The sequence below is a fragment of the Thrips palmi genome, unplaced genomic scaffold (assembly GCF_012932325.1).
Source record: "Thrips palmi isolate BJ-2018 unplaced genomic scaffold, TpBJ-2018v1 HiC_scaffold_10, whole genome shotgun sequence".
Taxonomy (NCBI): Eukaryota; Metazoa; Arthropoda; class Insecta; order Thysanoptera; family Thripidae; genus Thrips; species Thrips palmi.
The window spans coordinates 1,259,303-1,274,346 of record NW_023144621.1 but is presented as its reverse complement, the minus strand read 5'-3'; the positions used below and the strand labels follow the sequence as shown (position 1 = coordinate 1,274,346).

The 15,044-nt window shown below is 44.7% G+C and overlaps 3 protein-coding genes across 14 annotated transcripts in view; all 3 read right to left on the bottom strand.

Annotated features, from left to right (window-relative positions):
• The window catches only part of LOC117651736 (gastrula zinc finger protein XlCGF8.2DB-like), a 51,896-nt gene extending 47,046 nt beyond the window's left edge, over positions 1-4,850 (bottom strand). Inside the window, exon 1 of one of the 2 annotated variants that reach the window (XM_034396222.1) lies at positions 4,832-4,850. The gene's annotated coding sequence lies outside the window, so the exon portion shown is untranslated. Of the gene's footprint in view, positions 1-3,363; positions 3,385-4,831 lie in introns of those variants that run through there. The other variant, XM_034396390.1, reaches the window with a different exon arrangement.
• The window catches only part of LOC117651284 (gastrula zinc finger protein XlCGF57.1-like), a 21,977-nt gene extending 12,680 nt beyond the window's left edge, over positions 1-9,297 (bottom strand). The window contains exon 1 of one of the 2 annotated variants that reach the window (XM_034395205.1): positions 9,275-9,297. The gene's annotated coding sequence lies outside the window, so the exon portion shown is untranslated. Of the gene's footprint in view, positions 1-2,815; positions 2,888-9,274 lie in introns of those variants that run through there. The other variant, XM_034395213.1, reaches the window with a different exon arrangement.
• LOC117651646 (gastrula zinc finger protein XlCGF8.2DB-like) overlaps positions 1-11,034 on the bottom strand; it is a 16,900-nt gene extending 5,866 nt beyond the window's left edge. The window contains exons 1-3 of one of the 10 annotated variants that reach the window (XM_034395892.1): positions 10,861-11,034; positions 10,719-10,781; positions 9,042-9,163 (exon numbers count right to left, since the gene is read on the bottom strand). The gene's annotated coding sequence lies outside the window, so the exon portion shown is untranslated. The other 9 variants (XM_034395882.1, XM_034395871.1, XM_034395946.1 and 6 more) reach the window with 9 other exon arrangements.
• Positions 11,035-15,044: the final 4,010 nt, after the last annotated feature.

Below are 15,044 nucleotides of genomic sequence, written 5' to 3'. Positions count from 1 at the left end.
ATTTTAAAATTTTTATTGGAATAATGTGTCCCAACAAAAATGCTGAAAATAAATATTCTATTCTATTCTATTCAACTACACTCAGTGCACTGCCCTTTTCCCCCTGTGACGGGAGAGGGGAAGAGGGGAACGAAACACGTAAACCATTCTCACATTTAGTTTCCGTATTTTCCTCTGTTGACACCCCGGAAGGGTTTCAATCATTCTAGAATGTTAAAAAACTATCTCAGTACCTATTTGAGAACCCCTTTGCTCTTAAGTTTGTTTCTTTGCATAAGTGCCGTCCCGTCTTGCAGACGGCTTGCAAGCGCGGCAGCCGGTATGAGAAATTGGTCAGCCACACGCTGCTACCAACCTAAACACGCTAATTACCTAGTTCAAAATGATGTTTTGAATATTTCAAACGATGATAATTGTTAATCTGAGATAAACTCCCCCTGTAGGATGTTTAGGAGACTTCAGGTGTGAAATTTGGATACTATTCGTTCAGTAGTTGCTGAGAAACGTGAGTGATTACATACAGAGAGACAGACAGACAGACAGACAGACGCACGACCAGTCACTTTTCGGAGCGCCCAAACACGGCAAGGGCTTCGCTATCGCTCAGCCAAAATATTGATTGAGAACTTTTGCCCCATAGTTTATTTTTCATGATTCTTCTTTTAGTAATAATTGTCCTGTGACTTAGCAGAACAAAATTGATGATTAATCATAATATATTTAAATTGAGCAGACAACTGCAATAAGTTGATCCAGGAAGCGGAAGAAGGAAATAATTCGACTTATCTCCAAAATTTAGTTTTTATCTCATTATTTACCTCAGCATAGTTTGCATCACTACACAAAATTTTTTGACCCAATTCCTTACAGTTTAGGAGAAAATCCACATAAAAAATAGATGCTACTCAACTTGACCCTTTTACGGTCCCAATTTTATTGGAAAATGGAGGGAACTCAACCGAAGCCCACATGACTCCATTGCACATAATGACAAAGGGAGATAACTCAACTTGTGTCTTTATGAATGTAATGTATAACGAATCAACTCAACTTAACTCCACATCACCCAAATTTGGGAAAAAAAAGGTAACTCCAAAATGTACCACAGAAATATAGACTACGCAGACCTCAGCTCCACTTGAATTGTCTCCGAATTCCACCTCGTTTCGGAGAACCAAGTAAACATAATTCCATAGTCCATTTTCCCAAAGTAAAGATTTTTAAACACAAAAACCGTCTACAGAGTGATGCTACACTTAAGAAAATTTTCACGGGTAATTCTTAGGCTTTTCTGACAAAAATGCAATTGCATTATTCATCCAATTGGATTTAGTTTACCCTCCAAACAGTTTTTTGTTTCACTGTAAAATGATGAAAATTGAGTTATCCCCTTCTACCGCTTTGGATCAGTTGTTTGCACACAAAGTGTATCGTTAATGGTGATAACAAGAATTTTGTTATTCTTTGACAAATTGTCACTTACTAGATTCAACAAAATTTCTTTTGCTTTGCTTCCTTTAACGTACTATGTTTTGGAACAACTATATTTTCTGTCCGCTGACTGTTACTGTACAACCATTTTTAAACAGTGCAAAGAAAAATATGTCCACATAAATTTGGAACGCTTTTTGTACAGAATCTAAGCGCTAAATTGTTGGCAGAGGTGGACAAGTATGTCCATAACAAGGTTCAAAAGAAAGTCCATGAAAAAGTCTCTAGAAAATGAACCAAATATGATCACGAGCCATAGATTTCTTTCGTTCCAAAGGTCTGGAGGCAAAGTGATGAGTTACCGATGGACAAAGTTGCAAACAGTAATACATACTATGACGTAAAAGCCATGGACGACTAAGTGCACATTTGGAAACGCTTAGAAACATTTCCACTTGGGATGCAATATTGTCCCTAAAATTTGTCCACGGGAATCTTCGCGTCCGATTATAAATAAAATCGTGCGTCTCTCCCCAATCACACGTGCAACAGAGCAGTGAAGGCTAACGAGCTGCATCCATATAAAATACTTCGGAGAAAAAAAGAAAAAAAAAGAATAGAAACGCCGGAGGTCGGGTCGCGTCGGCCGATGCAGGGGGCGGCAACGGCCTAGGAAGCGCGTGAAGCCAAGCGCGAGTAAGGTGCAGGGGTTACTTTTTTTGCTTCGATTGTAAGATCTAGCCCGTTGATTGAAAAACCCTTTGCACAGATAAAAAGAGCACAAAATTTGGGGTGCATTAGGCCTAGTAGACTGCCCGATATTTCCCTATGCAACCGAACACAAGGTCGAAATCATTTACATCAACATGGCGCATTCGAGTTTTTTCCTAAATTTTTATGTTTTTTGTGTTTTTGGTTTTTTTTACTGCACCTTAATATTAGATAGGGGGGGAGTTTGGGGAAGAGCAGTTAGCCTAATGCACCCTAAATTTCAAGCCGTTTCCATCGTGCAAAGCTTTTCAAAAAACACAGTCTGGGTTTCATAATCTCGAACAAGTGCGCAACCTCTGCACTGACGGCGCGAGCATCGCTTCACGCTCTCCCTAGGCCGTTGCCCCCCCCGGGCCGATGAGAAACATCCACTCCGCAAGCGCTCCTCTGTTGGAAGGCGACTCGACTTCCGCCTATTTCCTTCTCCGAAGGATCCAAGCGGTCTTCCCAACCCGATAGAGACAATTCACCGGTAGTCGGGCGCATCGCCAATTCGGAATCCGAGCCGCACAATATCGGGGGCAGATTTCTGTTTGGGCCCCGACGCAACCCGACTTCCGGTGAATTCGCTTCCGTCGAGAGATCGAGTTTAGTCCAGCAAAATATCACTTACATGCAGAGGACTCGGAACACGTCGCCGCGTAGAGACGCTGGTGGAAACACGTGCCTTTCCTGAAGACGCGCCGTTCGTCCTTCTCGGTCAGGATCCCCCTTTCCCTTCGTCAGGTGGGCTGCCACTGCAAAGACGGAGCCGGTCTGGAATGGAAAACGACGACAACGATTAAATACCATGATGGTGTGAACTGGTCCGTACTATGCTTTCTTTTAGGCCAGCGCTGTGAGCCAAGACGTGATAGTCCAGTCAGTACGGCGAAAAGGTCCTCACGTGGACGTGAATGTGAAAAGAAAGTGCAATCGGATTACGCTTGGCACTTTGCGCAACCGTAACAAGCTCACCCCCAGCCCTCCTGAGGTGGATTTAAAATGTATGTTTACTTCTAGCGTAACGTCGACAGGCGTACCTTAATCCAGCGAATCTTGAAACGGAAGGAAAGATGAAAAGTAAGCCCTCATCACAGCATCTGCGCGTTCTTTTTCTTCCGTGTAAAGATTCATTGGCTACACTTGATCCAAACATAATTTTCGCTAAAGGTGCACCACCAGCGACTACGCCGACTATTGATCCTTTGCACTCCCTTTCGAGTTTCCCCTTTTCCACCAGAGCGTCAAGTGAAATGAATAGGAAGATTCTGGAACGGAAACAGTACTTAAACGTCAGCCATCGCCGAGTGAAGAGCCTAAGTATTCAGAAAGACAAGAAACCCGTGGCTCGCCATGCAAGGGCATCGCCCCCGAGGGGCCTCGGGGAAAAAGATCATATATGGGCCATATATGATGAGTCAAAATGGATCATATATGGATCATATTAATTGGGCATATATGATTCATATATTTGCATATATGAAACATTTAAAATCATATATGATACAATATGACCTATTAATGTGAATCATATAAGTTTTGTTCATATATGTTATATTGCATGATGAGCATATATGACTTAATTTTCATAAATCAATAAAAATTGAAAATTTTATACTAAATTTAGAGTGTGAAGGTTCCAGATCAAGTACTTATGCATTTTACAACAAAAGAACTGAAAGAATGGCCGTATAAAAACGTCACGGAGTAGGTTTCGAACCAGCGATCTTTGATTCCACAGGCGGTTTTTATTTCTACGCTACGACGTTTCCCGGCAGGACCCGGGCTCTGGACGGAGACCTTCTAGAGCTGGTCGATATCATATATGTCACATATATGTCTCATATATGAAATATATTGGGGGGACTTAGAAAATAAATGATGGGCGGCCGCGAACCTAGACATTGTCAAAATGGTACATATATGGTACATATATGACCAGACCATGTTCATATATGATGATGCAATCCTCATATGTGTATCTAGGAACACCATATATGAAGTGGAATGGTCATATATTGTACATATATGACAAGAACATTTTTATATAGATGATGAAATCCCCATATATGTGTCTAGGGACTTTATATATGAAGCTGAAGGGTCATATATAGGCCATATATGTGACAAATTGCCAAAATTTCCCTTAAAAAGTCATATATGTGCTAGAATATCATATATGAAAATATATGAAACATAAGGCCAAATTTTTGCATATATGATATAAAAATACAGATATGATACATATATGGAGGATGGACTTTCATATATGGCGTGTGTCTCGTCATATATGAATCACATACACTCATATATGTACCATATATGAATCATATATACTCATATATGTACCATATATGAAACATATATGATCCTTTTCCCGCGGACACAAGTTCAAAATGTGATGTAGCCACTTTTTTCACTTTACAATAACCTTAATTAAAACTTACCTTGAACGTTCCTCTGATCAGAAATGTTGACCACTAAATACGTTTTGAACCGTTCTCGAGAACGAACCATTTCAGTGGACCCCTGCAACACCCTTTTTCACAGTTAAAAGGTGTTCAGCGCACCCAGCTCGGACTGGGCGCCCTTCCCGACCTAATGCAGGTTCCGGGTGTCAAGCGCCCCTTCCGGGTAAGCAACCTACCGTGTCCGGGCGCACTGGAGCCCCGCGGGTTGCCTTCCCTCCAGGCGCTTCAAGACGTACGGCCCCCGCGCGTGCCCACCAACCCCAACAACGGCTCCAGCTGGGCGACGAAGAAGACGGACTTCGAGAGACGCGCGGCTGCCCCGCACGCAGCAGCAACGACCTGCCTGCACCGACGCCGGAGGCACACTGCCAACGGCGAAGGCCCAGCGCCCCGCGAGCACGGCCGTCAGTGCACGGTCAGCACTGCACTGGCCGACGGACGCACCGTCAGCAGGTCGGTGGCGTGACCTCGAAGATCGCCCCCCCCCCTCTACACTGTAAATTTTTTATATATTGTCATAGAAATGTAGATTGTGAATGTATTATCAAGGGCAAGAGCCGCCGGCTAGGTCCGGTGAACCCTTGCCCTCGCAGACCACCCCAGGGCGCGCATTGCACCAATTGACGCTAAAGCACTTGGATTCTCGGTGCAAGAGCAGGAAGTGCCGGACAAACCGTCTCCCACACTTACAAGAGTGGGATAATCACTGGTAGAAAAAAGGACGGAAAAGGGACGGAACGTGTCTGGTCAATTTTTAACCTGGACCGTCCGTACCTTGCCAACCACGAAAGTTCTGTACATTTTTTTCCGTACCAGTTTACATGAGATCCTTATGGAGACCACAGAGAACCAGTACGGAAGGTCCGCACCTTTTCCGTACCCCATTTTTCCGTACATTTTCCGCACCAAACCACGGAATTCTTTGCAGTGACGTCCTTCCCGCCACGCCAAATTGTGTAAGACTCTCACGCGTGGACTGAGTACCGTTCAGGCGGTTATCTTGGGGTCCGGCTGTGCATGTGTGGTCCTCCTGCCCTCTCTGGATCGGCGCTTGAGGCGAGGGGATGTGCACTCGCGTAATGTGACAAGTACACACAAGCCTTGTGCTACGCGTGATACACGTAACACTGCAAAGCCGGTGGTAAGTTTGCTTGCCACAAAAATGGCAAGCCGTTTTCAATGCCCAAAAATTGCAAAGCTTGGCCTACCCCTTCCGCAGCTAGCCAAACTTTGGCCAGCCATTGAAGATTTCCGACAAAAGCTGACCAATTTTTGGCATTCAAAACGGCTTGCCAATTTTGTGGCAGGCAAACATACCACCGCTTTGCAGTGAAGCTTAACACTGTTTCGCGGCGAGATGTGACCACATTAACGCACTTCAATGCCGTGCAACTCGCGGAATGCCGCCCAAATACAGCGCAGCAGTCTGTGCTCGATTCCACGAAGTGTACGCCCTCGTTTCAGTGACGACTTTCCCGAGCCACGTTACGTCCTTGGCTAGGGATTCAGACAGGTCGGATCTCTGTCTCTCACGTGGGTCCAGCGCAAGGAAGTCGGGCCAGAAAACCAGCGCGTTGAGAGCTCTACAGCTTAACAGGACTCGAACCGAACGTGTGACACCACCAAAGGATTCCTCCTTCGGAGGGCAATCCATTGGTGGGGCCGGGCCACACGTTCCGTTCGAGTCCCGATTAGTGACTCTGGAGCTCAAAACGCGTCCGGAATTTTGGCAGCTTGCACCGGTCTGCGCCGTGGCTGCACGTCTTAGGAAATCTGCGTGCATTGCAAGGAGACCAGCCACTGCCCCTTGCTCAACTCAAGCACGGGGTCACCGGGTAGAGGCGTCAAGAAGCGCACCTTGATGTCGGCAATAGAATCTATCCGGCGACTGCGTGTGTCAGCTTCATCCGAGTGCAAATCTTAAGACGCAAGAAAAAAATGACTGTCGAATGGGCTCTGTGTCGTTTGCTGTTGGACATCATACTAATGTGATACATGTTGGCGGGAGTTGCTGCCTGGAGTACCACTTCTTCCGTCCAGGGAATAAAGACAAAAGAGACAGATACGGTGCGACCATGCCTTGTCCGTTTACCCTGCTTGTATGTTTCGAAAGAACTGAGTGTGAGAGGGTCCAGATTATCAAGACATCTTCATGAAATCCAAAATACGAATCAAGTTTAATGTTTTCAAAACAATGTTTCAATGCGAAACAATTCAAAACAAAACACTGAGCTTCAAGAGACTCATCACGCCCTTAAAAAATAAACCTAATTTACCCGTTCGTCTCAGCAATGTTGAAACAGAAGCTTGACCTCCACCAAGTGCTTGAGAGGCTTCTGATGACAAGTTCGAAGTTAAGCAGCACTCTCGGGTAGCACAATCGACTTGAAAGTAAACCCAAAATCTAAAAACTAAAGCATTTTTCCAAAACGTCACAAGCAAATTTTGCATAACACATGTTTTTGGGAAATGTCAATGCATGCAATCAGTGAAATTGCACGGAACGAACAGGCGTCCTCACAAGGACAATGAACAGCTTGGACTTGATGTAAACAGAGAGTATTGGTCAAGTAGCCCTAGTTACACCCGCACGAAAAACATAAAAGAGCCGCAGGAGTTCTGACCATAGTAACTACAGAGCAGTTCCCACGTTCTTTCGAACAGAATTATTGATTTAATAAACTAGCATAAATGATGCGCCGTATGAATAATGTCATTAAAATTAAGGTCGTCGAAATTATTCAGTCTAATGCGTATCCTTGGTATGCGTCAGAAGGTGCCTTCGAAGCTGTCCACTTTGAACAAACTTCTTCTTGCAAACGGTGCACTCGAAAGGCTTCTTCCCAGTGTGGATGTGGACGTGTTCGCTAAGGTGTCCACTTAGAGCGAACTTCTTATTGCAAACTGTGCACTCGAAAGGCTTCTCCCCGATGTGGGTGCGAAGGTGCGTTCTGAGATATCCACTTTGATTGAACTTCTTCTTGCAAACTGTGCACTCGAAAGGCTTCTCCCCGGTGTGGGTGCGAAGGTGCCTTCTGAGATTACCACTTTCATTGAACTTCTTCTTGCAAACTGTGCACTCGAAAGGCTTCTCCCCAGTGTGAATGCGAAGGTGCGTTCGGAGATCTCCATTCTTAGCGAACTTCTTCTTGCAAACTGTGCACTCGAAAGGCTTCTCCCCGGTGTGGATGCGAAAGTGCCTTCTGAGATTACCACTTTCATTGAACTTCTTCTTGCAAACTGTGCAATCGAAAGGCATCTCCTCGGTGTGGGTCTGAAGGTGCCTTTCTAGTTGACTTCTAAACGCGAACTGCTTCTCGCACACTGGGCACTCCAGACGCTTCTCTCCATTGCAGACACCGCGTGGAGCACGCACGGACGCTGACGATCCAGCTGTGCGGTGACGGGGCTCACGCTCGCGGGACATCCTGAAACACAGTAAAGTACCACTTATCAAATATCCTGGACATTTCTGTCACCAGGTACCGAACGGCATAGTGTCCATGGCGGAAACGTGATTTTAGATACGTTACGAAACGGCGACAAATTTAGACGCAAACCCTAGACAAATATGTCCACAGGCTTTCGAAAGCATTTTTGTATACAAGCTCAGCGCTAAATTGTTCACAGACGTCCGTAACAAGGTTCACGATAATGTCCATAAAAAAGTCTCTAACAAGAATTAGCTGTCCCATTTTCCCCACACTGACCCTCGCGTCGTACTTCGAGGCAATTCTTGGGTTGACCGGAAGTCGGGTCACGGCGCCAACAAGGCACGAGCAACATGCGAAATACCGTGGAACGATTGTGTGGCAAATCGGGTCAATCGAGTGCTCTCTCTCAGACTCGTCCTGGGTTATGGTTTATCGACGAATTGACGTTAGCGCGCAGTAAAAAGCGTATGAGAATCTTTGTTAGAATTATAAACATTTCATCAATTTCGTCTTAACAATTTTTTGACATGCAAAACTCTATAAATGCGCACGAACGTCATTGAATATTGATAAAAGTCGATTGAAGGATGCGAGTGTAGCAGAAGACCTTCGGGCAGAAAAGTCGCAGACTACGTTTCAAAAATAATTCTTAGGCACCTCTTCCCTCTAGGCGGAAGTAAAAAAACTTTCTGATCTTACCCCAAACTTTGCTTTAAAGGAGGGACACATTGGCGCAGCTACTATTTGAATTACGTAACGTCGGCCGCTCTGGCACTCGAGCATCGGGGACGTTTCTTTGCAGTGCCCTGACGGTTCGCTGTTGCTCGCGCCCTATCCAGACACCGAGCCGCGTGTCATCAGTGGCTGGAATCTGATTTGCCGACGCAACCTGGCTGCCGGTCAACTTGCTTGCGTCGAGGGACCGACGTTGGCCCGGCGAAATGTTACTTACTTGTAGGAGACTCGGAGCTCGTCGCCGTGTGGAGGCACTAGTCGAGAAACAGGCCTTTCCTGGAGATACGCTGCTTCAAGGCCTTGGCTAGGATGTCCTTCCTTGGCTCAGGGCGACTGCGACTGGAAAGATGGAGTCGGTCTTGAATGAAAAACGACAACACTCAAAATAGTCTACAAAGCGTTTGCTTCGTAACGATATTTAGCTATGCGAAGAAAAAGAGGGCACTGAACAATTGCTTGAAATTTCTCTTAAGCTGCTAACGAGTGGGTTGGCCAAAATTTGTTGTAATGATGTAAACGATTTTGAAGTACATTAGTAGGTTGGAATACCTCATTACGTCATGCATCGAGGGGCGAAAGGGGAGGGGTTGTCTGCTCAGCGTAACGCTGCGGTATAGGAGGACGGGGGCTCCGAGCGAGCGTAACGTTACGCTAACACATTAAGTACGAGAATACATTTCATCAGAGTGAGCAGTAAGAGAGGATAACTTTAGTATTTTCAAGAGAAATTAAGCGTGCCGTTACGCTGGTACCGGGGGTGAGGGGTCTGGCCGTGCGTAACGCTGCGCTACATTGATGCGTCCGAAAGCCCCGAGTGCGTGACGTCAGACAGCTTTCTGGTCGTAGACGATCGAAGAACAAGAGTTCCCTCAAACGGGAACAAGAGTCCCGTCAAACGGGAACTGGCGCCGGCAACATAACCTCCTTGACCGAGGGGGTAAACACTCGTGTAATACCCTGTACACAAAAACCGTGTATTACGCGTAATACACATAATTTAAATACCATTTTGGGGCAAAATGTGCCAAATTTTGGCATTTTAATGCTGTAATACACGTGTAATATCCCCGTAATACAGCGTAATACCGCGTAATACCGAGTACTCTGTACACGATCTCTTGGAGTGTTTACCCCCTCGTCCTTGACTTGTGTGAGGGGATAAGTTTAAGTGACTTATCAACACTGTGAAAAATTAATATAAACTTTTTAAATACCTAAAATCCGCTGTGTTTGAACAGCCTCTGACTGGATCAACACATCACAGCTGCACCGACCCCATTCCGGCATCCAGTCCAATCCCTCCCTCGTCGCACATGTTTCGGAGCAGTGCACACTAGCGCGCTGCATCCACAGATCCTTCGTAAAGAAAGAATAGAGACACCGGAAGTCGGATGGGTCCGCCGGTAAGAAACATCCTCTCAGTAAGCGACGCGACTTCCGGTCTCTTTCTTTCTCCGAGGGACCGAAGTGAGTCTACCTCGCACGACCTTGAACGCCGAAAAGATTAAAATTTACCGGAGGTCGGGTTGCGTTGCCGCTTGAGAAAACGAGCCGCCTGTCATCAGTGGCTGGTTTCTGGCCCGACTTCCGGCCAATTTGCCTGTGTCGACGGGCCGAGGTTGGCCGGCGAAACATTACTTACAAGTAGAAGACTGTGAGCACCGAGGGGGTAAACACTCGTGTAATACCCTGTACACAAAAACCGTGTATTACGCGTAATACACATAATTTAAATACCATTTTGGGGCAAAATGTGCCAAATTTTGGCATTTTAATGCTGTAATACACGTGTAATATCCCCGTAATACAGCGTAATACCGCGTAATACCGAGTACTCTGTACACGATCTCTTGGAGTGTTTACCCCCTCGGTGAGCACGTCGCCGTGTACAGACCCTAGTCGGAAAACGTGCCTTGCTGACCAATCGCCGTCCAAAGCCTGTTTGGGTTACTCCTTCCTTCAGGACGACAACAAAGATGCACGGTCTTTGATGAACAACAGTAACGTTCGAATCGAGGGCGGTGCTGCGTACTCACCCGCTCGATGTTCTTCAGTGTAGGCAAGCTGTGTGGGCCAAGCGAAATCCGGGTAGGCCAGCCAGTATCGAAAGAGAGCCCGAAGTGGACGTGAACGAGAAAAGGAAGTACACACACTTAAGTTTATTCATGTACAAGTTGGCACGGGACATCACAGTTTTTTGTGACATCACGCTAAGCGTGATGCAGGAAATAACCACAACAAAGGTACACAAATTTCTGGCTAATTTTTTATCAGGAATTTAATATACCCTTCAAGTACAACAATTGTTGTACAAAGTACAATTGAGCCGGCATGATGAGTGCTGTGCCGTCCAGGGCTCGTTGTGGTTTGTACAATTCTCGTTGTACTTTTATTGTACAGTTGTTGTAATTTTGTTGTACTATCCACACTTTTTCTTGCAGTGTACTTCTGCGCAAATTGTCACTGGCTGAAGTATTACAGCTGCACTTTGTTCAGATTTTTTCGAACAAGTGGATGCAAGTGGATCCGACCGGATTTGTCAATACGCAATCAAATTTTTATGAACCCGCGTAGAAATGTACGGCTTTTATACGGCTGCTAGATATTTTGTGATCAAAGTAACGCGCAGGCGTTCGAAAAATACCCGGCTAATGTTTGGACTGTGTCAGGAAAATGTTGACAAAATATTCGGATTTTTGTGGACGTTTGCCCGTCTCTGGCCGACCGCTTTTTGACGTCTTTTAAATGACCTAAAAAGATGTCCCGAAAGGGAAAGACAAAATATCGGCAAAGAGCTGCCGCATCGCTGGCCGCAGCGGCAAAAGAGAAGCCCCCGGCGTCGATCCCCTAACCTGTCCTTGCGAGACAAGAGCGAATCCGCTGGGCCAGGGCGTCTTCGCTGAAAACGGTTCGCAGCTGAGCGGGCCGTTTCGCATCCACGACCGCGTGGACTCAGCCCGGGCCCTGCCCCAGATCAAACCTATGATCCAGCGAACACTGTTTATGACGGCGGCAATAACAGCTACGTAGTCCAGGGCTGGACCGTGGACCTGCTGTGAACGAATGGGAGAAAGAGATGAAAGTTCGCGCTAGAGCGTGACAAGAGCTGGGCTGTGCGAACTTACATCTCTTTCCTCCCATTCCACGGCAGGGCCGCAGGTCCCCGCGTCCAGCCCCAGACTACGTAGCTGTTATTGCCGCGGTCATCAAAAGTGTTCGCTGGATCATAGGCTTGATCTGGGGCAGGGACCGGCTGAGTCCACGCGGTCGTGGATGCGTATACGACCGTCAGCTGCGAACCGTCTTCAGCGAAGACGCCCTGGCCCAGCGGATTCGCTCTTGTCTCGCAAGCGACAGGTTAGTGGATCGACGCCGGTGGCTTCTTTTTTGCCGCGCGGCCAGCGATGCGGCAGCTCTTTGCCGATTTTTTGTCTTTGCCTTCTGGACATTTTTTAAGGTCATTTAAAACGACGTGAAAAGCGGTCGGCCAGGACTGGCAAAACGTCCACAAAATCCGAATATTTTGTCAAATCTTCCTGACACAGTCCAAACATTAGCCGGTATTTTTCGAACGCCTGCGGTTTTTTGATCACAAAATATCTAGCAGCCGTATAAAAGCCGTACATTTCTACGCGGGAAATCTCAATTTGGGCACCTAAGAAGACAACCTAGTCGCGTATCCCCGGTGCCAAGAACAATGACTTGGACACATGTGACGTCACGAGGAAGGGTGTCAGGGTGTGTCATAACCGTGGCCGTTTGAGACTCAAGGGAAGAAGGGGTCAAAAATAATATGTGATAACTCTTTTTTAGGGGTTCCCAAGAACCCCTATTGTCCGAGGTCCGTGGATTCTTTCCCCCCCCCCCTCCGATTTCAAATAAACAATTTAAAATATTTCAACCATGAAAAAAAAAAGAAAAATTTCCCAAATTTTTTTTGAAAAATTTATCGTGGAAATTTTCCGTAAACGCGAAAAAATAAATTTTCAACAATCGAAAACGAGAACCGTTAATGATATGAAAAAATGGTTCAAATAAAAAATGTGCCACTCCTCAAAACTAAACCTCCTGGCTCATCAAAGTAACAAGAAATCATAGATGTTCTGAGCAAATGGTCAAAACATGAAAAAAAATCTCCATGGCAACGGCATGGTCCCATCGTACCACCCGTCAAAATTTGAAGTCGCCCATTAAGGGGAGGTTCTGGTGAAAATGCTATTTTCTCCTAAATAGGTCCCACTGTGAAAATCAGTTAAGAATTTGATGTCTTACCAAGTTATTATTAAAAATTTTCATGGGGGACTCACATTTTATGCCCTGAAGCCAGCCGCAGAGCCTTTTTCTCCTATTTAGGCTATAACTTTAAAAATCTTCCTGCGCATACTATTTTGTCGTAAAAGGTTGGCCTTGACATTTTTCACTTCTTCGATTCATTTTTAAAAGATGCCGGCATGCACAACTCAAAACGTAAACTACATTTTCATTCGCAAGCTTTCTAACCAATCATTTCACTATAATTGATCAAAAATGTACAAAATAGACAAATTTTAGGGACTTTTCCGCTTAAGGCCAGGGACAGGTGAAAAAATGAAGAAGTTTGGTGAAATTGAATGAAATGAGTTCTGGGTGGAAAATGGTCCTTTGGACCTTCCTCTTTCAGGATCTGTCGGGACTTCGACTATCCGGGACCTGGAAGTGCTTAAAATACATCTTTTCGCACACTCCTGCATTTACGACACTTTAGTAAAATTGTCCGTTTTGCCATCAAGGGGGGAGGGGGGGGGGGGTCTAGCGAAAATCTTGCTATTTTCAAAATGAACCCCACTGTCCTAATTTGTTGGGAATATGAAATCATACTTCAAAGAGACTAAGATTTGATTTTTGAAGGCATATGCTAGGTCTTGAACCCAGTCGAATTGTCTTTTTTGGACTGTTTTGGCTTTATTTAGCCATATCTTGAACAATCCTCTTGCGCATACTATTTTGACGTAAAAGGCTTATCTTCACATTTTGCACTTCTTCGATTCATTTTAAAAAGATTCCAGCATGCCTAGTTCAAAATTTCCATTATATTAGTAATCACATGCTTTTTTCATCTAAGAAGTCACTTAAACTTGTCTATTTTGTACATTGTTGATCAATTAAAGTGAAATGCATGCTTTAGAAGCTTGCCAATGATAATGTAATGGACATTTTCAGTTGTGCATGCTGGGATCTTTTAAAAATGAATCGAAGAAGTGAAAAATATCCAGGTCAACCTTTTACGACAAAATAGTATGCGCAAGGAGATTTTTTTGGCTGAAAATCCATTAAAATCTGTCACCAAACTTTAAACGCCCTTTTCTCCGAAGACATTTTTTAAACATTTGAATGGTCCTGTGCGCATACAGTTTGAAGTGTCGTCAATGATATTTTTTCCACTGACTCAGTAGGTTATTGCGAGGAAACACAAGTGACAGTTTTTGTATATTCCACCCAGAAGTATGGTTTTGGATATCGGTTTTTACAAAAAAAGGGAAAATCTTTGGTTTTTGAAAAATATCAAAATTGAAAAGTTGGTATTTTGCTATCAGTGCCGGAAACTAAAATCTGTCACTTGCGTTTGTTCTTTGGACTTAGACGAACAAAAAAATATGTCGGTCAGGTCAATAACCCAAAATGGGAAACGCACAGGAATTTTTTAACAAACACTTAAAAAATTATAAAAAAGCCTGTATCTCAGGAACCGCTTGATATTATGGGATGGGATTTTGGGTGAAATAGTTTATCATCAAGAGTAAGATTTTGACAGAAAATAAGAAGTTTTGGACCAGCAGTTTCTGAGATCATTTTTTCACCTGTCCCTGGCCTTAAAAAGCTTATAGTTAATAATATAATGGAGATTTTGAGCTATGCATGCCGGCATTTTTGGAAAATGAATCGAAGAAGTGAAAAATGTCAAGGTCAACCTTTTACGACAAAATAGTATGCGCAAGGAGATTTTTTAAGATACAGCCTAAATATGATCAAAAAGACTCTTCGACTGGGTTCAGAGCCTGGGATGTGCCTTCAAAAATCAAATTTTAGTCTCCTCAAAGAAAGATTTTATATTCCGAACAAATTATGACACTGGGATCCATTTTGAAAATGGCAAGATTTTCGCCAGAACCTCCCCTTAAAAAAAATCTAAACGCCGTGAAATTCGAAAATGCTAATGCTAACACACTGCACGGTGTCTCAA